The following is a 27,694-nucleotide window of genomic DNA, read 5'->3' on the forward strand; positions in this document are numbered from 1 at the left end:
TAATTTAGCTTGAACTAAAATATTCCCATTTAATATATGTTATTTCATTTACTAGAAGAAATATGAACCAAAATCCAGGCTCACTTTAAGTATAATCTCTGAAAACTCTTTAGCTTCCCGTCTTGTAAAGCAGAGAGACCTAGTAAACAACCCTCTTTAAAATCTTAAAACCCAAACACACAAATGTACACCCAAAGGTACATTCAGCTAGTCTTTATGTTTAGAAGACCGCCATTAGCAGGAGTGGGTGTGAACCCAGTAAGAAGGTGGATTAAACTCCAACAGAGTGCCTACACCTAGGCAGTCTCACTCCCAAGGACACCAGATCTCTAACTGACTGACCATTAGCTGACAGTAGGAAAGAGAGTAGCAAACTATTGTATGCGTTTCCAGTCTCCAGTATCATCTTCAGGTAATGGTAACATTAATTGACTCTCTAAAACGAGGTTTACAGGCTGGGTAACAGCCAGCAGTCTCAGTGACCCTTCCCTGCTGAACTCATTCTGATTGTCTCTGCTCTTAATTATTCGTTTAGCAACACACAGAGAGCTGGCCAGGGAGGTACTTTGTTGGAAGTGATGGAAGGGTGAACAAATCGCAGTGCTGAGGGGCGAGCCATGCAGGTGCTGGGGGTTATTGAGGAAACCTCACGGACAAGCTGAGTAACACAGGATCCCTGCTGAGAGGACTGCAGGGTCATGTGATGCGGAATCAGCAGGAAGCACTGGGTGAGAAGGTGGTGACTCATCACATCCTCCTGCGGAGGAGAGAGCTTGGCAGAGGGGGGGGGCCTCCAATCAGCAGTGGAGATCAGTGGGCAGTGCGGCATCTGAGCTTGCCCATATAGCCCCATTAAATGGGGACTCAGGGGGTATGGCCTGTGTGTGTGTGTGTGTGTATGTGTGCGTGCGTGTGTGCGTGCGTGCGTGTGTGTGTGTGTGTGTGTGTGTGTGTGTGCATTTGATCAGAGCAGGAGAGACAGGCTATACCATTATGCCACTCCATTAGTTCATTGATCTGTCAGAGCAGCCGTCCTAACTGACAGCCAAAAAAGAGAGGCCATCATCAGTCAGACCACAACCTTGTGCCAACCACTGACCAACACCACTGAACCACTGACCAACACCACTGAACCACTGACCAATCCCACTGAACCACTGACCAACACCACTGAACCACTCACCAAACACCACTGAACCACTGACCAATCCCACTGAACCATTGACCAACACCACTGAACCACTGACCAACACCACTGAACCACTGACCAACATCACTGAACCACTCACCAAACACCACTGAACCACTGACCAATCCCACTGAACCATTCACCAACACAACTGAACCACTGACCAAACACACTACAAAAATAAAATCTATAAGATTAAATGAATGCAACTGTATTGAAACCAGGTGAAAGTGAACCTTGTACACTAAAGATCAGTTTAATGCATTAGATGTTCATTTAACTGTACATGCACACAGGGGTATGAGTGTGTTGTGCGCTAATTCACACACTAATACCTTGGCGAAAATATACTCACATACACTCAGACAGGTACACAGGCACACATGTACACACACACACACACACACACACAAACACACAGTCCATGCACACTGACCCAAATAACTAAACAATTATATATCTTCCAGCTACCTGCCATTGTCTAATGCCTTATATCATTTTAGACAACAATTATGCATATCAATACACACTGCTAATATGGTTTGATTTCATATTTTCAATCAGAACTGATTACTAGTATGTCTAAATAACAAAAAACAAGGTTTCAAATCTTAGATTAACATCTGTTGCTAAGATTCTAGGTTAGACATTCAAAGTTATAAAATCAGTGTATATAAAAAAATCAGCAGTAAGTCCTCCTTTGTGATGCAGGCAGTTGTATTTTAACAATTACACTGGCTGGAAATCACCAATAATGTAGCTTGTTAATCAAGTAGAAGCTTAAATAATCCATTCAAGCTGCTGCACTGTATGTTATGAAGGTTAAGAGAAAAGAATATGTGATGGCTATATAGTCCTATATTTTCTTTTATAGTGACTCTCATACATTTGGGATTAGACAGGCTTTTGCCAAATTCAGGATGTGGATTTGGTTGGCTGGACACAGAGGGGCTTCGTAAAGTAGTTTGATTCAGGAATTTATAGGAATTGAAAAAGTTTGCACAAAGCTACATGTCTGGACTACAGAATGCAGTCAACAGCCCAGGCTGGGTTAGACAGTGTGTGCGCCTGTGTGAGACTAAGTTCACATTCACATTCTTGTCTCCACTGGCTCAGCACCCTGCTCTAGTAATCGCCTCTGGGGGATACAAGGCATTTCTGATTTCATGGCTGGCATACCTGAGTTATTTCATCTAGAGGATTTTTGTGTGCATGCATGCATGTATGTGAGACAGATAGTTAAGCGTTTTTCTTAGCGTCTGTGAGACTTTTTTTTTATTTTTTTTGCGACATGAGTATGCAGACATGAGGAAAATGCAATAAAACCATGACCATCATTTACTTTGAATTTACTCATGTAGCATATGACAAGCAGATCACCACTCATTCTGAGTGAGAGTTTTCAGAATAAGGCATGACCTGTTAATATTTGAGCACGCTGCCAACTCCAGTGTGAACCATAGTGAGTGTGTCTGCATGGGTTTCTGTTTGTGTGTGTGTGTGTACATGTATGCATGTGCAGCTGCCTCAGGCTCATGCAAATCAGGACCTAATTGAAGCCTGCGGTGACTGTCTCATATTGGGCTTTTTGCTTGTGGGTTTATTCAATATGTAATAGAAACAAAAAATAACTAATTTTCCCTCTCTGCAAAGGTCAAAGCGCAAGTCCTATTATAGCCTGTAAATGGGTGTTCCTAACACAGACAAGGTAAACACGTGCCTGTACTTTTGTTATTTTCCCAACAGTCTCTCTGTCTTCTTGTTTTTGTTTACCAACTCACACATGCATATGTTCAAATAAATACCCAATGACCCAATTAACTGTTCTAAGAGTGTGTTTAACAGCAAGTAAATATTGTCATAAACAAAGTTAATAATTGATGGGCACCCAGCGAGCGTGTCTAGCCTCCTGAGGGTACAGTCCCAGCCCCCTGCAACCTGCCACTGGAACAAATCCCTTCTATTGGAGCATCCTGGTCTCATTATGTAATGGAGCATCAGCAGAATATGGGTTTAGCCTTGTTCAGGCATGTGCTCCTGAATATTCTACATATTCTTCCTTCACACAAATATACGCACACATACACACACATCTTTTAGTATTAACTCTCAGTTAAATCTCAACACATGCACACACATGCACGCACAAATAACCCAACTCACTGAGTCATGTCAATGTTTCTTTTTTGTTTTTTTAATAATTTTTGTCTGCCCATTACTCTGTAAATCTTCAAATATCTGATGGCCTCTGAATAGTTTCTCAAAGCTCTGCACCCTCCCTCGAGGGAGGTTGTGTATGTTTTCCAGCAGCATCACAGGTAAAGGCCTCAGGACATGTGTTCATTAGCGAGAGCTAAAGGGAAAGGGCCCTGTCAGCATTCTGTGTCTTAACACCAGCATCTCACTCCTTTTATCCCTTGTCTTCTCACATTGCTTTCTTCAGTACATGTGCCTCTGAACAAAGATTGCATTGAGATATTGGCACCATCCAACATGCTGTGGTCCCACTGCATGTGTGAAAGTGTGAGTAGTCTCAGTGGTTTATTGTTCTTTACCCACAGCCACCACATTTCTCTCTCTCTCTCTCTCTCTCTCTCTCTCTCTCTCTCTCTCTCTCTCTCTCTCTCTTGCTCCTAGATGTATTGCTGTGTGCTTGCAGTTGGCTTTCAAAAGGCCAGCATTAACATCTGTTAAGCAACGCTGTCATTTATGACATCAAGCTAAAGGGTTCCACCAAGCTGCTGCTGTATGATGTTAGCAGTGTTCATAGCTTTAATTTAATACAAAGATTGAAAAAATATTATGTCAAGACCAGGAGATGCATGACCTCTAGTAATTCACCATCAGAAGAATTGTATCTCAAGTCCCTAATCCCACTTTCACACTCTTTTTCAGTTATGAAACAGGGTTTTTTTATGAAATTGCAAATATCATAATATAAATCTTTTATTCAGTCTGATCAGGATAGAATAATTTAATCACAATAATAGTCCTCTGCTCCTCTGTGCAATGCTGAAAATATTTAACACATCTGAAGCATCTGGCGCCAGGGAGAGCTTTACACTTTGAATGCTTTATAAGGTTTAAACCCTTGGAAGAGCACAGGGGATCAGCCTGAATGGGGTTGCTGGCAGGTATCAAAGGGTCTGATTCATTACCACATTCCTTCAGTGGGCAGTATTCCCCAACACCCAGAATAGCATTTCCTATTCTTTCTATGTACACAAACACACACACACACATACACACACACATAAATGATACAGGTGTATCAGAGATAAACCTGTCACTCACCTGTAATCCCCAATCACTTTTACAGGCAGACACATGGACAAATGCAAATGCATACAGACATACAGACACAAGCAAACCAAGAAGCTCCATCAAATAGCAAATAAATAAATAAATAAATAAATAAATAGATCTGAGCCCACCCCAAATCTTTCTGCCGATATCACTGTGAGCTTGGGAGAAGTAACAAGAAGCAGACCTGCCTTGTTCATCAGTTGACTTGGGTCTAAACATGGCCAGAGTCTGTCCCTCTGAGACCTGGATGCATCATTCATCACACCTCACACTTCTAAACGCCCACTGCCCACCCCTGGCTACTTCCACCCCCACCTCTTATATTTATCACCTATCATGAGAAACCTCACCTCATCTTACCTCTGCCCAAAGGACACACTCACCAACACACACATGCAGGCAAACTCACATAATCTCAGAGTGACACACAGACCAAGATCTGAGGTCTGTAGACAACAGACCACAAAGGGGAAAATGAGGAGGAAAAGTTTGGGGCAGACTGTCTGCCTAGCACTCAACCATACCATGTGATCCGAGAGGGAATAATGAGATTAAAATAAACCAAAAGTAATTGCATGCCCCTGTCAAGTATTTCAAAGGGGATTGTAACCATCTTGTTAACTTTTAATTTTGAATTTAAAGCAACAAAAATGCTGATGTCTGGTTATTTACATTAATAAACATGTCTGAAAGTGGAGAGAATACACTGCAGATAAAGCAACACCTAAAGCTCTTTTTTTTTTCAAAATGTAGTTCAGTTCAAGTTTATTTATCTAGATTGGATATTATTAATCTGACTAGATGACCAGAAGAATTCACTGTGTAGGAAGGTCCTGAATTTGCACAGAAGTCATTGGCTGATATAAACCGCTTCATCAGTCAATGTAACTTACATAACTGTCCATTGTAAATGATGGTCAAGGTTTTTACATGATTACATTGTACCTGTTTATTATGGAATTTGGCAGTATGGAACTTTTTTGTTTACTGCCATGGACCTGTCTATTTAAATTGTGCAGTAGTGAGAAAAATTCTATATGAAAGATTTACCCACAGTACACTACTTACTCATCATTGGAAAATCATCTGAACTTCAGATGTCAAATCCAAGTGTTGTCACTGAAAATCCCTATTAAGTAATGAGTTGATGTAACTGATTGGCCTCTTTGTTGTTACATCTGTACTATCTTCACCTCAGGGGCTGTGATGTGAATACCACATCTACATGGAATCATGGGAAAGGGTTTGAAACTGATTACTGATGTCATTTACATGCAATCCAACATTTTGGCTCACCTAAGCTTTCATTTCAGGCGATGAAAGCAACAGACATGAAAATAAAAGAATTTCCATTCAGAACATTAAGTTGTGCAGTCCTGCTTGATAGATCGCAGATAATGAAAGCAATTTACTATATTAAATAGCGCAAATGAATCTGAATCTGAAGCTGAATCTGAGGTGCTCTGTGAGCTTGGTCTGTTTCTATAACTCTAATGAGGCAACATAACTTGTTCAGGTGAAATTACCACTCCCTGTTCCAAGCAAATAACTGACCTGACCGTAACAAAAATGTTATTTTGTCTTTAATACGTACTCAGTCCATTTGACAGCCTCCACTCTATCTGGAATATAAAGCCAGATCCAGTGTATTTGTAATGCACAAGGGTCCAATTTTATTCGGAACTTGGTGACAGTAAACATTAGTAGAATTACCATGTGTTTGTCCAGTATGTTAAAGTTGCTTGTGTTATTCATGTTATTGTGTTTTGTTTTGTTTTTGTTTTTGGGGTTTTTTGGAGGGGGGGGGGTGTTTCAGATTAATTGTTTATATTTATCAAGAGTTTCAGTTCTTTTGCTTGGACTGCATGCAATAAGCTTACTTACTCAATTAAAAATAAAGGGAAAACTCTTACAGATTGATTGATGTAGAAAGGCCAGAGTGAGTCTGTTGTTCTAAATGCAGACTGATGTGAGGTGTGAATTGTGTGCAGAGTGAAGTAGAAGTGCTGTAATTGCATTGTTCTGCACACCTGGTCCAAGCTGCTCCCTCTAAATGAGCAGAATTACAGCTTCCATCAGGGACCTGCAGCAACATTCAGAGTTGGCTATAAGTATTTGGACAGTAAGACAATGTTTTCTTTTGTCTTAGGATTTGAAATTAATGTGATGAATTTCAGCTTTTATGCAAGGATATTTACACCTTTACAAGTTCACATATACATACATCCATTTAATAGTTAGCCCTCCCATTTCATTTCAAGGGTCCATTGTACATTATCAGTAAATTATCATGTTTACTATTTGGTTGCAAATCTATACCAGTCTGTGACTGCCAGGAATCTGCTCCTGTAGACATCACTGCTCTCTGAGTATTTTTTCTGGTGTTGTTCTGCCAGGAAATGCAGCCATTTTGATATCCTGTTTGTTTCGGGGGCTCTTTGCCTTAGGCCCTGTCTTCAATAAGTGAAGTGCATGTTTAGTGGAGTGATTCAACATCCCACTTCCTGGCCCTGAAAACCCCACAGTTTCTTTAGCAGTGTGTCTCAGGTCAGTGTACTGCTGCTGCTGCTGCTGCTGGAGCTCCTGGCTTCTGAGATGTTTTGTGCGATCTGAGAAGTGAAGAAGCTTCTGTTAACTAAAAATTCATCCCACATCCACAAGCTGACCCACCATCAATAAAGCCCCACATGCCAATGCTATCAGGTTTCAGTGGTAAGGTTCTATGTGTTTTGTATCATAAGCAGTTGTATGTACCTGGCAATTAAAACTGGCATTCTGTAAGTTAATCATAAGAGTGATTCCTTCATTTTAACTCTAATGTGCAGTGGTACAAAGCTGAAGTCTGTGTGGGAACATTCTGCTACCACCCACATGGTAAGAGGTTTAATTTTGTCTTGTCTGCAGGTATAGAGAAGTTCCAGGACTGTAATCCTCTAGTAACCAAAAAACATAACAAAAAAACAAAAATTGTGACAATACTCTATGTAAAGCAATTAGCAGAACATTCTTATGATGGGCATTTAGTCATTTTAAGATTGTCACGGGACGCTCCCCCCCCACCCCCATTTGTAGCCACGCCCTCCATGATAGCACGCATCTGTATGGGGTTTAATGTCCTGTGTTTTGTCTGTCTATTTAAACCTCTGCTAGGGTGTGCATTGTGTTGGTCATTGTTTGCTGATGTATGTTAAATGTTTGTGTAGCCACTGTTACATGTAGCTGCAGCCTGTGTCCAGTTAAATGTATAGTCATGTCCGTCTTTAATGTCGTGTGTGAGTGCCGCCATCATAGTATGTGTTCTGTGTTAATAAATGTCTTTCACTATCGAGGGAGTCTGTGCGTCCTGCTCCACACCCACCGGCACTCGGGCCAGCAGCATCGTTAAAAACATTATAAAGCACTAACAAACACCAACATAATAAAGCACTAACAAACACCAACATAATAAATCACTAACAAACACCAACATAATAAAGCACTAACAAACACCAACATTATCACGGACTGCTCCCCCCCTGGTACAGCCCACAGGGGGATTCATGGTTGTCTAATTCATAACCACCCCCCCTTGGGATAGCACACACCTGCACGGTATTTAGTGTTAAGTGTTTTGTCTGTATTTAAACCCCTGTCGGTGTGTGTTCCCTTGTTGTTTGCTGATGTATGTTAAATGTTTGTGTAGCCACTGTTACATGTAGCTGCAGCCTGTGTCCAGTTAAATGTATAGTCATGTCCGTCTTTAATGTCGTGTGTGAGTGCCGCCATCATAGTATGTGTTCTGTGTTAATAAATGTCTTTCACTATCGAGGGAGTCTGTGCGTCCTGCTCCACGCCCACCGGCACTCGGGCCAGCAGCATCGTTACAAAGATTGCTTTACTGGTATGACTATTTCCTGCTATCGGGTAATTAAATCTTAAAAGAAAAAGTCATGGATTAAAGTCACATTCCATAATCTTAAAGTGGAGGTGGGGTATGTGTACATTTATTTTTGAGGACACTTTATAGATGAACTTTTCAAAAGAAATGAGGTGATAACATGCTTGAATAAACATGAGAGAAGATCAAATGTCTAAGCTGTCCTGTGCGTGTATGTGTGTACATGCTGAGGTAACGGCCACTGATACTCTGCTTTGTGTATTTTAAGATCTTGGAATCTTGGGTGCTGGTACCAACGATGGATGTCATTTAACATAATGTAAAGGATGAACAAAACAGAATGATGCTGGAAAAGTTATACCATGCGACGTATCTGTCTGCAATTAGCCTTTCTCTTCAGCTAGCTATCAGCAGACTTAAAGTACTGTGCAGTGTTTTTTAGACACACAATTATTATAAAGGGCTGTCGTTGAATTATACAACACTGAGTTATAATCTTTGGAATACAATACAAATTGTTTTTCTCCTATGAGAGAAAGTTGGTAACAATGCTGCCTCCCCGGTGGAAGATCGGGGATCAATCCCCATCTGGGCATGTGCACTATGCTATACCAATAAGAGTCCTTGGGCAAGACTCCTAACACTACACTTACCTACATCTGTAACATGATTGAAAATTGTAAGTTGTTATGGAAAATAGCATCTGCCAAATGTGTAAAATGCATATGAAAATTGTTAATATGAATGTAAAATATACTAATACAGATAAAGGAAATACAGCTCCTTGACAATGTAGCTAGGTGGATCATAAGCCTCATATGTAAATTAGTGTTCTGTCATCACCAGCTTTATTAGTGTTTTTTTAAGATAAACACTTTCAAAATGCAGGGAGTGATGAGCAACATGGAAACGCATACAAAACCAATTTAAAACATACCTGGATAAATAAGACAGAATGTCATTGGTTACACAATGCCACGTATCTGTCTGCAATTAGCCACTGCATGCATCCAAAGCACAGACAAATGGGGGAAGGGAAAAGTGCACATGCACATTGCGAATAGAATTAGCACCAAAAAAAACCCACGCAATAACAGTACTAAATTAGCTAACAATTACACAAAACAGTTACAAACATCCAGGTACAAATTTCATATTTAGGGGTTTTCAAATCTCTTCAAGCTACATCAAACATTTTTAACGCTTTATAAACTGTAGCTCAAGATTCAGCCAGCTATCAACAGACGGAAGTGAAGTGATGCATTTGATGACATCAACAAAACAATCCCAGAAAGCAAAACACAACAAAACAAAATAAATAAATAATTTTTGAGTGAAATGATCCAAGTTTAAATAAAAACCAGTTACACATGGTAGAGCCACTTCTCAATGGCCATAACAGGAATGTTCTTTTCCTTCTGAAGAGTGAACAGGGAGGATGGAGCAACCTCAAGTGTAACAAATGAATAAAATCAGCTTTAGTCTGCAATAAATAAGGCCCATGTGACGAGACCCCGCTGTCTAAAATCTCACCAGTCTCTCTCTTTCACTCTGTCTCTCTTTTAGTTAATATGTCAGACTCCAGTTCCCAACAGCCCCTACACTTCATTGTGCAGAGAGACAGGTTTATTTAGCTCCGTATGTCTGCAGGCAGCAGGTTGTTTACTGAGGTTGCTAGCAGCTGTGCAGGGAGACAGCTCACATGCATCAGATGACAGACCCCTGACTCTTTTCATTTCTCATCCAGTACATACCCTAGCAGGTAAAGCTGTAAGCACTGGCCACTGACATTATAGTGTAACAAAATCCAAATGCCAGGGAAAAGCACTGGAAATTGAATTTCAGATAAAATACCCAGTAACAACACCTGAACAGACAAACGTTATATAATATTTCTGTTTACAGCTGTGATGTGGTCTGCCGATTAAAAAAAAGCACAGGTAAGACAGACACGGGCAAGAAACCTACAGTCTTCCTCTTTGTATTTGTCATTGTGGTCTTTCACATTTTTGAATAATAATGGAACACATTTCTTAATGGGGGGGGGGGCTTGGGTGTATAAGCAATAAGGGCTGATGGGAATGGGGCACAGAGACATACACTGCCCAATAGCCAATAGAAGGTAGAAGTAGAGGACTTATACTTCCAAAAAAAATCAATTGCCTTTACAGAATGAAATAATCTCAGCTAAAATGTGATACAAGTAGGCCAACTGCCTTACAATTCACAATTCACTACATCAACATTTATAACTTCAATTCTACCCTAAATGTACTACACTAATTCTGTTCTTTTGTAATATCTAAGTAAATGTCAGACATTTTATGTGAACATATATTACAGGATCAGTATATTGCTTGGATAAAGAACTTATATAATCCAATATTAATTCATTCGCAAAGGCTTTCTTTTTTATAGATCACTGTGTATGATTATAAATTAGTGTTGCAAAAGTATGTCCTAGGCACCTCACACATGACTCATCATTAATAATATGTTTTAATAGCTTTACGTAAATCACCAGTGTTTAATTAACACATACAGGGGTCTGTTTAACTAAATTTAACTCTGTAGGAGTTAATTGAACACAGGAAATTGCCATATTCGTTGCTGGACTAAAATCCCAAAGGGCCTCTCAATGTCACTTTTACTGAAACAACAAGCCTGGCAAATAGCCATTAGGAAAACATTTGTGAGCAAACACACACACACACACACACACACACACACACACACAAACACACAAACACACAAATACACACACACACGTATACATTGTGGATGACAACTGTATGCAAAGAACATCCGTAGAACATGCTACATATTTATTGGTATAGAACATTACTTGATCTCTGTTACTGCTAACTGGGTCACTCACAAACATTCACATACACACACACGCACACACACAAAGGGGCACTTGGGTTCTAATGCTTTAGGGCCTGTCAGCTTTTGTAATATTCACAGACAAGAAAAAACAATGGGCATGAAATGCATTCCTAAAGGCAAGAGCTTGCATATTCATACTCTCTCTCGCACGCTCTCTCTCTCTCTCACACACACACACACACACACACACACACACACACACACACACACACACACTTTTTAAGAGAACAAGCAAATAGGGCATGACGTCCAGCTGTCCCAGGTCCACCCCCACCCCCCCATCCAGTGCTCCACCTCTCCTGATTACTCGCACCTGCTACTTGTCTCTGAGTCATTAGTGTATATTTAAGGTCATTGTGTTTAAAGCCCCATGTGGTGGTGCATGTGGCTATATTGCATTCCTTGCACTTGGTTTTTGTTTGTCTCTATTGTGTGTCATTTATTGTTAAGCTTTCTGCTTTAGTGTTCATGTCTGAGTTGTTACAGAAGGCTTCACTGGAACAATGGGCAATGCAGAAATAACTTCATCTAGGCCTGGAGCAGTCAGCTGGGATGAAGTTGTGTTACTGAAACAACAGTTCTGCAGCAGTAGCATCTATGCCTGACTTGAAATAGCTTACCTCCACTGAGGATGCCTATTCTCACCAGCTGACTGCTCTACGTGCATCATCCAATTCCATAGCTACAGGAGAGTTGAATATGAATTCCCATGTTGTTCCTCAATATTCCAAGCTGTCCAAACTGGAGGAATATTATGGCCAATCATCTGACTGGAGGAAACTTTGCTACCTTGTTCACATCATCTGTCAGAGAATTCTCTAGTTTTCTCAAAAGTCCAGGTTTGCCTCCGCTTGTTTGGCTTCTCTTCAGTAAAGTATTAGCTTGAGCAGCAGCTGTTCAAATACAACAAGGAGAGGAGGTACAGTCCTGCTGCTGTACTCTCCTGCCCTGTATTTGAGGGTATGGTGTCAGGAGAACTCTTCCAGCTAAATCAAGGAGGAAAAACTGTGCCTAAGTAAACAGAAGTTTGCGCCTCCGTAGCATCATCTTGTTGGAATGACCAGGAATGTTCACAACACTCTATGAGACTATGAGAAGAAGCACTACCTGAGCTCACCTGCAGCAAAAACTCTGACCAACTCCCCTCCTTAGTTATTTTTTGCTTATTCCCTGATCTTAAGGAATTAAGATGTAGAGAACTCTTAACCAAGGCAATGGAAGGTACAGTATGGACTTTGTTTATACTGTGTGGGCTCTGGCCCACATGTGAAGTTCATCCTGGGGCCAAGAATGACTGACTGGTCTCAACCTCCAATAATTTGTTTCAGATCCAGTAGCGAGAGTAGTATCATGCCTTGTTGATCAGTACATGGCCTAAGCATTATACTTCCAGTTCTACCATGTAAACCTGTTTTTCTTTATTCATGTCATTGATGGGTGAACACGTGGCTCTGGGAGCGTCCAGGGGAAAAAACACTTCACTTTTAATTAGTGTCTCCTTAACATCCCTTAATTTCCATGAGTAGGCAAGCACAAACCCTATCCTTCCTAGACCTGTAAGGAGATTGTAGCATTGTCAGTGGAGTATAACAGCTGCTGCCTCCAACATTTATGATGGAAAAAGTGCATTATGATGGAAAAAGAATAGAAGGCTGACACCTTGTATTGACTACTGAGGACTTGATGAACTTGCCGTAAGACTTCCTTAAGTCATATCTTAGATACCCACCACAGTGAAGCAAATTCATAGAGCATGGATTTAAACCACCTCAGATATATGGAGTATGCACAACCTCATCCACTCTGGGGAAAGGAACAGAAAACCTGTACCTGAATTCCTTGCAGTCATTCCAGTAGTCTGTAGTTCCACTTCTTCATAACTTCAGTCTTCTGTGACATGTTCATACATGTAAACTACAGTGGCACTGTGGATGTTCTCATCTATTGAATGAGCACGAAAAAGTACATTTGTATGTGAGGGCTGACTTCACAAGGATGTTGGAATAGAGGTTGTCAAATTAAATTTGAATCTTGTCTAATTCCTTCCTAATCCATGTCCTTTTGCCAAGTGTGTGTGGTGTGGGGTTTTTTTTTTTTTGTTGTTTTTGTTTTTTGTTTTTTGTTTTGTTTAAATGGAGGAGTGAAAGGTGTGTATGTTGTGCAGGAATGGTCTTGTCCCTGCACAATGAAGGACTTGCAGGTTTGGCAAGCTTCTTCAGGCTGTCCCCTTACTGCTTTCCTCAAAGCAAAATGCCTAGTCTCTGGCTGCATAGATAACTCAGGCCTGCAGAGCAGAACTGATTTAGGCAAATGGGAGCTCCCTTCATCCTTTCTTCATCTACAGAGACAAAAACTTGGAATTGTACATAAGGAGTCCAAAGCCTCACACCTTGCTAAGCCAAGTGAGTTATGTTTTCTGTTTTAGGATTTCATATGGACCTAGTAGTTAGAACACTAAAACTGAAGACATATCAAGAAGCCATGCCTCCATCTTCTGGGAAAGAGAATCATAGAGGTAATGGCCAGAGAGCATAGATCAATTGATAAACCCACCAGGTTTTACATACCAATAAGATTCAGGAATAGACTTGAGTCGCCAGGGCCCAACAACTCCCAACAGTACTGATGTCTTACCCTCAATGTAGCCATTCAACAATGTGCCCTCCTGCTCATTGTGTTCCCAGGCTAAGACCCCACACCAGATTCCAGGTGACACCCTGGAGCCACTTCCAGTACCACAATATCCATGCTCACATCTTTCAGTGAACTTTCACTGACTTCCGAGTCTCAGAGAGCAACACATCATTCTTGTTGACAAGCTGTCCAGTAGATGCCTCTTCCATAGCTACTCACTATGGAAGTTCGCTTCCATTATATCTCGTCTGTGTGGGGTGCAGTTTCAGGTTTGGAGGGTGCTCATAGAGCTTCTGGGAATCAATTTAAGTCCTTTGTCAAGTCATCATCCCAAATCCACATAGTGATGCTAACCAAGGAACCCTGTTGCTATTGCTGCTAACACTGCGATAATCAGCAGAGTGACGAAGTTTCTCCATTGAGCAGTGCATGGCCAAAGCTTAGTTGTCCTCTCCATGTGGCCTTACCATAAAGTTGCTTGGCTGCTTATTTTTGCTTTTAAAAGATGAAGGCAGCTTGAAGCCCTGAAGGACTTTAAGATGTATGTCAAGTTGGCTAGTTTTCTCCTGAGCAGCACTAAGCTTCAGCTGTGGTTGACTGACCATAACTAATCCATCACAGCTAATGGTATGGATATTAATTTAAACATTTGAGTACACTTATTCATAATCTGATCCATGTGCAGCTTAGTTATAAAGGCAGTGAATGTTTGAGCTACACCTGGTGAACTGATCCCAACTAGTGCTGGCTAATGCCATTATGCTAACACGTACTAATGATAATGGATCGCGGTCACACCAGAGGAACAGTGGCTCTGGCTGTTTACTCAGCAAGAACTAGCGTGATGTTAGAATTTAAATTGAGTCAGTTTAAGAATGTGATTACTCTATAATTTGAATGAATTGACATACAAATTGTGTAACATTGCTCATGCCCATCCCTAGCTACTATCATCTTATCTAATGGAAACCATGTATCCATTTTAGAACTTTGTACTTTTTTGACAATACACGCAGTCAATGGTATGTTCTTAGTGATGAGGTTCCAAGCACCTCCACCCCTAGTTGGAGGCAATAAGCAGCAACAAAGAAGCACAGTAGGCTACTACCTCCAAATAAATGTGAAATGATTCATACATTTATCTGTTCATTTAAATAGTATGATGGGGCCTGGAAAATAGTAATTCTAGTGTGTGTAATTTTGGAGCAGTGAGCATTTGTTAAAGGTACATGTTTAGAATTTTCTACAGTTGAACTCACTTTTCTGTAGTCCATCCTTGAATCAGTAGTGCTATAACTTTATTTGCTCTCATGTCATGCTGTTTACTATTTAGATAGATCCAAGACATGTCAAATGGTCTGGAGTTGGTGATAGTTGTCCATCATTCTAGACATGTATCTTATTGTGTCTGAAGATGTTGCACCTGCTATGTCATTCACATATTTCCGCATAGGTATCTGCCTTGCCATCTATTCTCATGCACAAATAAAGTGTGCATACTCCTCAGCATCTCTGACTGTCAATCATTCTGAGAAATGTGCCCTAGGGCCCTGAGGAGAAACAACCAGACCCAGGCAAGGCAGACGGTGGGACCAGAGGGACAGAGTTGACAAAAATAGGAGATTTTCCTTATAGTATACATTGGCTAATCATCTTGGTGTAGTACTTGCTGTTTCTTGCCATTTTCAAGGTTTAATCTTGCACTCATTGTGCAGGTTCAGTATCCTCAACCTGACAACCCATGTGAGCTTCAAGTTCTGGGAAGAAGAGGGCAGGGGCAGGCAACTCTCCTGTTTTGAATTTGTACTGCAGTGCCCATTTTAATGTTATGCATTGGTCCTTAAAGTAGCACACAAGCTCTCATGTGCTCAGTCTCTGTTCAGTTTTCTGACCAAAAGACAAGACCAATATTTCAGGAGGCCGTCAAGGGCTGTCTCTTGAGTCTCCCTTTTCTCACTTGCCTCTTCTTTACAGCCTCCTGTACCTTTCCCTCCACTCCAAGTTCCCTCTACCCTTCCACATGATTTTCCCACCATCCATCCCTTGGGGATTCCACTGGCTTTCCCTTGTCTCTTTCTGTCTGTCTTTAGCCTTCCACCTTGGTTGTGTGAGCCAAATTTTGAGCGGTTTTAGTTTTCCTTTTGCTCTGTGTTTGAGCACATCAACTCACTCCCCCACCCTTCTTTCATGCTTATCTCCTCAGGCCCGTAATACAAGGTCCTCTGCAGGAAGCCAAACCATTTGACATTCCACCTCTGGCCTTCTGGTTGATGGTTCTTCTGTGTATGCGCTTTCTTCTGGGCTCCTGGAGGAGAGGTGGGTGGCTTCAGAGTCTAGAAGACTGGGAGGACTGTTATATAGGTTCCTTCTGAAGATGTTTGACACTATCTTGAATTTCCATTATTGACACTCTGGCCACCCTGATCTGCATTCCTTTGATTCTCACAGGTGCTCACTTCCCCCCCACCTTGGTAATGATATCTCAAGAGGGTTCATCTTTTCCAATGCATCTTGTGCCTCATTTCAGTGTATAGCATTTGAGGTCTGTGTTTTTTGCAAAGCCTTATTATATTACCAATGTGTTCAACATGCTGTTACACCAGCATTTAAATACAAAACCTTCCAATTTTTTTTTTTCAGTCAAGCAAATATTTAGTTCAAACTTCAGCTGTTTATCAGGCAATTGTAACGACATACAGTTACTTTACTATTCACAATTGCCACAAGGACATATTGCCATAACAAGGGCAAATCAGTGTGAAACCTTTTTTTTGTAAAGCATACCAAAACCTTACCTTATGCTACTTCATTCACATGAAACTTGCATTTCACCCTTGTGCACTGCAAGGTGCCAACTAACAGTCCAAGACCATGAAGATGCCAGTCAGTTTGTGAAGACTATTTGTGACAGTTTTTACAAACCCAATGTAGGGCTGACTGACCTTGACATCATGACAGACTTTTAAGCAATATGGGAACCTGTGCCAGTCTAGAGGTCCCATGGCTAAGAATAACTTTCTCCAAGGTTTAATCACATCTTCCTAGTGTCTTTTGAAAAGTAAAATGTATCCTATTAACAGATGGGTATTCTCAGAAAACAAAATACATCTGTTCTTTTGGTAATATTCTTTTGAGAAATTTGATTAGCTATATTATTATAAAACAAATTTAGCAGACTTGACTTTTAACACAAGTATTTAACTGCTGAAAGTAATGTTAGTTTCTACATTGGGTATGTTTCTAAAAATGCAAGATCTGTCTTGGCTATTATTAATGTAGCCTATTCAAAATAGCCCCGAAAATAAGAACTGATGCCTTCCCATTTTGTTTGTTTACTCCTTGGACTGAGCAGGGCCTGTGCTTCTCCATCAGCCTTATCTGTAAGATGTGATGGCCTGCATCAAAAATGGAGCAAAAGAGAATGGCAACCACTATCCATTGGAAAGGTTTTGTCTGGCATTAGATACTTTTAATTCTCTGGCAATAATCTTTCATGCTAGTGTTTGTTTGTTTGTTTTTTTATTGTTCAGCAGTAATATGTCATCAAATAGCAGTATGTTGCAGATTTGCATAAGTTTTTCTCAGCACATGTCAATAAAGTTAAAAAAAAACAAAAAACATGCTATTACAAAATGTATCATTCAACTTAAATTGAAGTGGTTAGGACGATGTGCCAAGAGAGAAGGGCAACTAATGAGCAAAAGAGGGTCTGCATTCCACAAGTACTTAAAATGATGGCATTTCATATAATTACTTTCCAGCAAAAAGTAGACATTCCAGGTTCAGAAAGTCATGTCCACCCCAGGATTTTGATCAAACTTCCTGCCTTTTCTAATTGGCACAAACCAGCAGGTATTGAAATCAACCTGTGATACAAAATCATAGCAGAACATTTATTGTTCATCAATACTATCGCAACAAAATCCTGGGAATTCTGAACTTGGAATGTCCACCTCTGTTTACCAGACCCCTCCACCATAGGCACAGCAAACAATAGGAGATGTGATATCTTTAGACTGGTTCTGGTTTTCAATGAGAGACCCATGGACATTAATCTAAAATGACCTGAAAAAATGCATTACTGCAGTTTGTTGGGAGAGTTCAGCTATTTTACCTAAAAACAACATTTTTAGGTATTATATTTCCATACTAATTGGGCAAAGCTTTTAGTTTTAAATGGTGACACTGTAGTGTTTTGGTGTGACAAATATGCTAATTTAGTTACCATGAACACATGCTTTTGTACAAATGGAGCTGTTCAAGAAAGTCATTACAATGATTTGATAAATTTATAACTTTGCTTATGATTTGATTAATTTATGACATATCTTACAAAATGTAAGAATGCGTACTTGCAAAATGCCTTTTGTTCTGTTTTCTCCTCTGACCCTGGTGCAATTTTGGAGCAGGCCAGACACACCTCCTATTTTTCAGGTAGACCATTAAGGTTTCAATTCTGCATCTTTGTTCCATCAGTCATTCTTTTTTAGTCTGCATTTGACCTTGTGCTCCTTTTTCGTTTGTTTATGACTTCTGCAAATGTTTTAGCTGGATCAAGCTTGAGCCTCATGGTAATGCTTGCATCATCTGTTCCATCGTGGAGTTTAGCTTCTGGTTCATGGATAAGCATGGTGACCACTGCAGTGTCCAGAAAGGTGGGGTTTCCTGGTGAGTCAGCTTGTTTGCTACAGCAACAACATACCCCCACCACTACCAACACCTTGTGGTCTTCCAGTGAAGCTGTTGTAAATTTTATAGATAAACATAACTCAACCTTGGGGACTTGACTTACATGTATGTGTGATATTACTAGAATCAAAGCACGTTTTGTTGCAGAAAACATAACAAAAATACAGAAATTATTTCTATGATGGGAAGGGGCTTGATGGGGATCTTGGTCATTTTAAATCTGCATCCAGCCTTCTCTATGCTAAGGCAAGAAGCCTTTTGCCCACAGGCTACAACGAGGGCAGTTCTTTCTCTCATCTGGAGACTGCTTATACATTATGGGTTGTTTTTTAAATTTTTTATGTAACTTAAATTTGGCAAAACTATTACAGGAGAGAATCAGAATTGTTACAACAGAGCACTCAAATAGGGCATGATATCTACAGACGTGCTGGCATATTAACAAATGTTATTAAATTCAAGGTTATTCAATTCAAGATTGTATGTACTAAAACATTTGATGCTAAATCTTTAGCAGAATTATTTACCGAGTTTCAGATTTTGAGTTCATGGCACCCCACTTGTGTTCTCTTAATGGAGTCCTCCATTAAAAGTCCAGAGTTCTCATCACATGAGCAGCCTAGGGATTCCACAAATATGCAATCTATCCTTGGATGCATAGGGTTTTCTGTGTTCTGCACATTTGAAATTAGCTATTTTTAGTTGAGTGACAATTGTCATAGAGAATAAGATCAATAATCTCAAATGTTCCTGCTTCAGTGAAAGTTTATACTAGTTTGTATCAAAGCATAATACCCCAAAAAACATTATCAATATTTTGCAACTTGACATTGACACTCCCTAAACTGAATGCAAAAAGCCAAACACTGCATTTAAATGAGGCTCCAAAGTTCTGTGATGGACATAATTGATTAATCTGAAAGCATTTATGACAATGCAGCAACACTGGAGGAGATACTGTAGCACTGCAGAAGATTTATAGATCTGTACATCTAGTCCTTTGTGTATGGCTATCCTAATATCTCTCTCTATTTCTCTCCCAAATATTACAGATGAATAGATTGCGATTGTTCACTTTTCTCCTTTTCTCCCTCCCTCATGCAAGCATAGTCCCTGAGGTGAATGTTAAACACTGAGCTATACTCTGAGAACTTCACCAACAGATTGCTTTACCCCCCCCCTCTCTCTCTCTCTCTCTCTCGCGCTCTCTCTCTCTCTCTCTCTCTCTCTCTCTCATTGGGTCGAGCTGCTGTCTTATTTCTGTGCATAGAATACTGATGAGGGAGTCCAGTTGTTTATAAGATTGTGTGCCTGTGTGTGTGTTCATGTTAGTGAGTTGAACCTTTTAAAAGGTAGCTCCACCCTCTACAGAAAAGAAGGGATTTAATCATTTCACAGACGTTTATTTTACTCATGATAATGTTTAAATAACCATTAAAGTATAAAAAGAAAGATGTAGTAGATGACCCATCCATCCCCCTGCTGGCGTGTGTGCTTCTGTGGGAGGTATATAACCCAAACTCTGACTCCCTTTTATTCTCTCCAAAATAAACGTTTCAAGCTCTGTTTAGAGGCCTGCATGTGTGTCTTCTGCTAAAGGTGATTAATGCAGTCAATCACATCTCTGTGGGTGGACATTAGCTCAGTGTGAGCATGAGTCTCCAGCACTGGGCTTCAATAATCTTGCACCGTTAATCTCTCATTAATGAAGCCTCTCCTCCTGCCTCCCACCAAGACCAGCCAGCTGTCTGTCTGCTTTGATATCAGCCAACACTGTTCCTCATCACTTTTGATTAAATCCTTAAACAGAGATTATAATTTAAGGGGATTAATAAAATGACAGAGGTTCTACACTTTCTGCCTCAGTCTTTTTCTACCTAAAGTGAAGGCCTGGATTATGGTATCAAACAGGATCATGACTTTTTTTATATATATTGTCAGTCATTAAAAAAAAATATTGTTCTTAGGTAAAAGGAAAACTTCATAAAGTGTCTATTTGTTTTGTTATTCATGTAATAATAATCACAAATAAATGTACCTGACCTGTAACTTACTTTGGGGATGGACACCTCATTATTGCAAACCAGTCTGTAAGTTATCTTAAATTATGAGTCATGAACACCTTGGGGAACTGTAGAGTCCCATAGCCACATAAGACAATAAGAAATTACCATTGGCACGTTTCACTTGTGTCATTATCTCTGCCAAATCTGTGGCTGTTTACGATGCAGTGTGGATTAGGCACATATCCAGTAAACTCCAGCACACGCTCAAGAACTATTTGACTCTCCCTTTTCATCTGCACACTTGTCCATTAGGCTGTTATTCCGAACCATTGCCTCCCCATTAGTGTACAGGATCCTATTGGATTGTGGCAACGCTCCTCTCAGGTACATGATGCGCCTCACTGCTCTCATTCCAATCAGCCTTCCGCCTGCTCTTCATTCCAGCTGGCATGAGATCTGCAATGAAGATACAATCGGCTATTTTCCACCAGATGCACTGTCACAAACCCGCTGGGTGAGGCCTGGACACTAACGACACGCTCCACTCAGCCAAAATCAAAACTGACTGAAAACAGCCACAAACAAAAAATGAAATGTGAGAGAAAATATGGAGAGGAAAAAAAAATCTGATTTTTTTCCAGAATTAATGATAGAATATTCGAGAACTGGACTTGTCTTTATGTGAGAATGAGCAAAAGTCATAAAAAGTAAAGGTCTGTTTGAAAAGCCAAACTTTTAAATAGCCACTCTACACCATATACTCAGGTTGCCAAATTCTTTTTACTGGTATGACCAAGTTTGTTCCACAGTGATACCAATCTTTATGTTGTACCTGTCTGCCTGATTGACCTGCACTTCCAGTCAATACTGTGCACATTTCATCAACTACTGATTATGCTTCTTCCCTGAGCTAGCCAACACTCATTTAACACCCCATGACATGCATTCTCTCTGATTAACAAAATTCATAATATCTTTAATAGCCTTGTTTGGATTGAACTCTCATGCTCACAGAAAGAAGATGTGTGTCTTTGAGAAAGAAAGAGAGAGTGCTTAGAATAAATTAAATGCTGCCAACATTGGCATCAAGCATGCATCTGTAATCTACTCTAGAATTATCAAAAGGAAAAGTATTGCTCCAGTCTTATACTACTATGTGCAGATGGTATTTCACATTTTCCAGTTTTGTTTCAGTAATCGTGTTATCAACCCCAAATGATTAAAAGTACACTTACTAGTCTGTAGATCCTGTACAACAAAGGATATTTTTAAGTTTCACACAAGATACTGAATAGTGAATTATTTCCAAAACTATAAGTACTTCACAAGATTTCTAAATAAAAGATATTGGAGAGGATACACAGAATCTGGAGAGGTAACACAGCAGTGACATTCTCTGTGGGATTTAAATGGTTTAAAAAGACAGTTGTGAGACTGAGAGACATAAAAAAATATATTTTTACATTTTTTATACCAAATTCCCCATTTGATTCTTCAAAGATTCTCTCTCTTTCTCTCTCTCTCTCTCTCTCTCTCTCTCTCTCCTGTGTCTGATATGTTAATACAACTCCACCTGTGTCTGATAAGTTCATACATGTGCATATAAACACATTTAAGCCACCTAACTATAGATGCCAATCAGACAGTTGTCCCCTCACTGACTCATTCTCTATTTTTTCTCTTACTTTATCCTTAGACAACTGCTGGCTTAATACCAAAAGAGAATTATCTCATTTCATTCATTACACACAAATGGTCCTACTGACCCTAGAAGAGAGAGATAGAGAAGAGTAAGACTATAGTACAATGACTATGACTTTAGAAGAGTAAGACCCAGGAGAGTCTAAGTCATTGTTCATGCCCAGAGGTGGAAAATAGAGAGAAAGTGAGAGAGAGACAAAGTGAGAGAGAGTGAGAGAGAAAGAGAGTTTGTGCAGCACAAAGCTTCAGATACACTAAGACAAAGTAGTTTGACAAGGAAATCTAAAAGCAAACTCCATAGTTTGCTCAATACAGAATTATCTCATTCTACAGGGACTGCCCTCTTGGCAGTCAGAATAGTTTCTGCTTTCTAGTAGTAACAATAGGGAATTCCCATATGTCCTTCCCAACATCCTGGAACAGTAAATTACAGTCTCAGTCTCAGCAGCATATAACAGTGGACTGCTAAAAATACATTACAAAATCTGGTTATTCTTACCCTGAAAATTCACCCTCATTCTTTTTTACATGAGTGCAATGGTGCAACTGTTGCTGATTGATCAACTTTGTTACTAGACCTAAGAATGTCTTAGACCAGATTGCATTATTTAGGTTAATCATTTCACCAGGATATCTAGCAATTTTAAAGCATGGACATAAGCTAATTTAACACCAGTTGTCCTAACATCCACACCTGTGATAGAAAGCCAAGGTACCCAGGGTACACTTTCAACCTCCACACAGGTAGCAGCCAGGCTAGGAACCAACCCCAGGTCACTGGCGTTGTGAGGCAGTAGCACTGTATTTCACTGCTACCCTTTCTCTCCATCTCTTTTCTAAGCATCACCAGAAAATGTAACACATGATTGTGGCAAGGGCAGCAAACCCACCTGGGTACTACAGGTGATAAATACATGCCCTGACCACCAGAGCAAAGACTCAGTTCTCTGGCGCAGCAGCCAGAGCACCAATTTCACCTGCCTGAAGTGATGATCCCCATCACAGCACCCTTCAGGGGGTGACAGTCTCTGTCACTACATTGGCATCTCCTTTGGGAGCACACACCTGCACTTCACCCCTTCTATGGGTCCTTCACACTCTGTCCCTTCCAAGGTTATGCCCATGTCCCTCACCAGGGTTCACACACTGGGCTTTATACCATCCCACTTCTGACAACATGTGTGGTGAAGGCAGTGATTCCACACAGATCTTGAACCTGGGTCCTACAGGCAATAAACACATGACAATAAACACAGAGCACCCATTTCACCTGTCTGAAGTGACAATCCCCGTCACATCAACCTTTCTCTGTCAGGGGGTGGCGATCTCTGTCACCACAATGATGACATAAAAATGATTGCACTGATGTCACAAATATGCAAATATTATCTGATATGTAATTTCCAGCAACATGATTTTGGTACTTTCCATTAAATGATTTGGCAAGAAGGAGTTAAACTACATCCATTCATACATTCCCCAAATTCTTTCCCAAAAGACTGCATCCAATTTGGTGGTCTTTCATATTATGAAGCTCAAAATATATGTCTTTACATTTCATAGATATCTATCCCCACACAGCAGTCTCAGAAATGTCTGGAAGAAGGATCTTCCCACTTCGGGCTCTAGAGCTCCATCCTTGTCTTAACCCAATTTTTTACTTTTATCTCCTCGACAAAGTGCCCATAGTAGTGTCCCTATAAAGTATGTATAATATTGTCAAGACTTGGTTTTGATACTAAAATGCTTAAAATAGTTACTCTTCATATTGCTATATACTTCATAGTACTTGTCATATTAGTATTTGGTAGACACTGCTGCCAGTAGGTCTTGTGGACAGGCCTCATAACTAGTCATTTAGGAGTAAATTTTCAAAAATCACCATAATTATAAGTGACTACCAATTATAAATAAGCACCCATTTTTTTCCACATCTGAAACTTTTTATATATACTGATTCTTAAGTATATGATCCCAATACTGAATGTCAATGCAATTAAATGTTTACTCTAACAGTTCTAACTCAAACAATATGAAGACACATAACTGACCACTGATGCACATGTCAAATTTGCCCTTCTACCCTGGCTGATCCAATCAGCAGACAGGATTCTGACATGAGTTTACCATGCTGGAAAATTAGTTTTATGGATTAATTGATGACAATTGTGAAGTGTTATATGCCACATTTTCTCTCAAATAGCACTCTATTGTTAAAAATAGATTTTTACTGCAATGTCTATTGGCAGCTTTCTGCAGTTTATTCAGTTTCCAGATCCTTTTCAGAAATTGAACCCAATCCACTTATACCACAGAACTCTTCACTAGTTTGACTAGGAGGATTATTCATTCATTCATCTTCTAAACTGCTTAATCCAGTTCAGGGTCACAGGGGGCCAGAGCATATCCCAGCAGCACGGGGTAGCCCACCAGCCAATCATAGGGCACACACACAGGGGCAATTTAGAGACATTGTTGGAATGTGGGAGGAAATCAAAGTACCCAGAGGAAATCTAGTCAGGCACAGAGAGAACATGCAAATCCCACACAGGCAGCAGACAGGCCAGGAATTGAACCCTAGTCTAAAATCATTTGCACTTCTTCCACACTAGAGATATGAGGAAGATATGCAAGAGGTTTTAAATAAAGGTGAAATTCTGAAATAATACATTAGAACTGGCCCGTTGGCTCTTAACTAGAAGAGGTATAGTTAGGTATATTAGAAGAGGTTTTTGAATTCATAAAACCTTTTGACACAGCCCCACATTGGGGCTTCCTGCACTTCTTATGTGAGCATTTCTCTATTACTTTAACATCCCCTTACTCCACTTCTATTATTTAGAGGCTCCACCCCCATCCATGGTGTCATCCCTGCTGTCTTCTCGGCTTGGAGCTCCACCATAGTGCTCACAGCTGTGCGTGACTGTGTGCAGTCCTGTGAGATAGTTTGGACTGCACATACACAGCTTTGTCCTTGACACAGCATGTATTTTAAAGTGAGGCATTCAACATCAAATAATGTTTGCAAAACTCCTTAAATGTAAGTCATGAAACAAAGCAAGGGGTAGGGAGGGAGAGAGAAAATCCTGCCCCTGCTACTACCCGCAACCTAAAACAACCACCCACCAACCATCTGGGGGCATGGAGTGCTTTTGTTATACTTGGCATCCTGTATCTGTACACAGTATTACTGGTTTCTTCATTAAAAAACAGCCTCAGACAGCCTTAACACAGGACAGAACTGGACAAGATACAGGGCAGTGTCTTAATTATACCTGTCTTGGAGCACTCATAACCTAAACTCAAACAGGTCTAACCAAATTTTTTCCATTGTGCCCAGATGTCCTCCGGCAATAATCTTGAGTTCCATCCGATGGGAGGCGAATCCCGCAGGCGGGTCTTTCCTGGTTAAGCTCTCTTTCATTAGCTGCTCCCCATGTGCTGAGGGTGGAGAAGCAGAGCAGCCCTCTTTCAGGGCAGGCCTCAGCGCAGCCTCTTTTGTGTGCAAAGGATTGAAGCAGAGTTTGGTCTGGCTGGAGTGACTGCGACTCAACTGAGAATAACTATGGCAACCACAGGAGCACCAAGTGTCTTTTTCTTTCTCTTTCTATCTCTCTCTCTCTCTCTCTCTCTCTCTCTCTCTCTCTCTCTCTCTCTCCATCTCTGGGGGTTTTTTTTTTACAGCAGCAGTGGATCAACTCTGTATTCATCCCATTCACATTCCAGTCAGAGACGACCCACTTTATGGTCCTTAAAACACACATGGCCAGTATAAAACTGGAACAAATTATATACTATACATTGCATACATAAGCAGCCTTACATTTACTCCACAGCTTAAATATACAATAGGAAACTATATTGTACATGTAAGATGGAAAATTGTCCAAAGATAAAATCTTCTAATGTTTTAAAGCAAGTTGTAGTGTCTGTGGAAATCTCTGTGATAAGGAAGGAGCAAGGTGAGAAATTTCGTTACTGCTCTCATATTCTGCTGCAAATCCCTCAGACAAGGACTAAACAAAACGATACTCTCTACTTCTTAAAACTAGATCAGAACAAAATACAGAAATTTAAATGCATCTTGAAATTTAAAAAAAATCATCTTTAAGCACCTCCCATGTAAGAGAATGCAATTTCCTTCTTCCACACCTGACTTACAAAAGAGAACAGTCAAAAGTTGTTCTAATTTCCTTCTCAGTACCCAGACAGCTCAGCCCTCACTGACAAATAACTGCTTTCCCCTTTTCATCTTCTCAAGTTTGGTTTTGTTTTGTTTAGCTTTTGTTCATGTTGTTGTTCAATTCAGACTCTGAATTGAAAAAGAGAGGAAGGTTTGTTCTGTCCTTAAGATAAACACTGCAGGCTAACACAACAATCAGGACATCCTTGATAACACAGAGCAGAAACACGGCATGTGGGGAGAGACAACAGAGCTCTCTGGCTGATTAGAGGAAACCTGGGAGGATCTCACGCCCGCATTTAACATGGGACACATAATCATAAAGACAAGTATGTCATTTCCTAGTCCTGTCCTATCACTGATATGAGAGCAGGCCTTGAACACTCTGAAGGATGCTAGCTCCAGTGGTGGAGTGTAATGAGTTCTCTTGTGCCCCAGGTAGACCAGGGCTCGTCAGGCAGGGATGGAGAGCTGCTTGTAAGACATACCATCGAGCCGAACCTTCACATACTATCCAGAGCATAGAGACTGTCTCTGACCCCCAAATCCCCTCTGAGTTCCCCCTGCCTGTCACCTCCATGCTCAGCCATGACAAAGTATTCACAGCACACAGGTTCCCCCAGGCTGTGGAAAACCTACACGCTGTCTCCCCCTCTCTCTCACCCACTCTGCACTTTCCCTTCTACTATAGCTAACCCTGTTTTGCATGGTACTTACTTTCAGATGGAGTTTCCACAGTTTGGTGTTTCCACACTCGAAGCAGTTTTCTCCTTCTCTTCTCATCCACTTAGTGATGCTTTTTGGCTTGTCGTCACTCTGCCACTCTTACACATTCACTCTCTGGTTCATGCAAACTCTAGCTCTCTGGATCACAGGGTTGAGCTAATGGTATCTATGTGTGTGGGTGTGTTAGTGGATGGTTGGGGGTGGGGGGGGGTTGTACTTTGGCTGTCCTTGGGAGGGCATGCTGAAAGAGTTGCTCTCTGTCTCATGATCACACCCTCATTAAAACAAGGTCACCCCAGGGACAAGACAAAGAGCGAGAAAATAAAAGAATTTTTAAAAAGGTTCCAGGGTGGATGTTTGTCAATCAGAAAGATGGATAGTGTGGGAACAGTGGTAGAAATAGACTGCTCTACCCCTGTGCTATGAGTGGGAAAGCACTATATTCCCTGACAGAGCATGCCGCCTTTTATATGACGCAATAAAGAATTAACAAG

At 40.5% G+C, this 27,694-nt stretch overlaps 1 protein-coding gene across 1 annotated transcript in view; it reads right to left on the reverse strand.

The window, feature by feature from the left end:
* Nucleotides 1-27,360, reverse strand: part of ptn (pleiotrophin) — a 49,100-nt gene extending 21,740 nt beyond the window's left edge. The window contains exon 1 of the mRNA XM_027004069.3: nt 27,192-27,360. The gene's annotated coding sequence lies outside the window, so the exon portion shown is untranslated. The remainder of the gene's footprint in view (nt 1-27,191) is intronic.
* Nucleotides 27,361-27,694: the final 334 nt, after the last annotated feature.

This window comes from Electrophorus electricus, chromosome 4 (assembly GCF_041902795.1).
Source record: "Electrophorus electricus isolate QZ-2024a chromosome 4, ASM4190279v1, whole genome shotgun sequence".
Lineage (NCBI taxonomy): Eukaryota > Metazoa > Chordata > Actinopteri > Gymnotiformes > Gymnotidae > Electrophorus > Electrophorus electricus.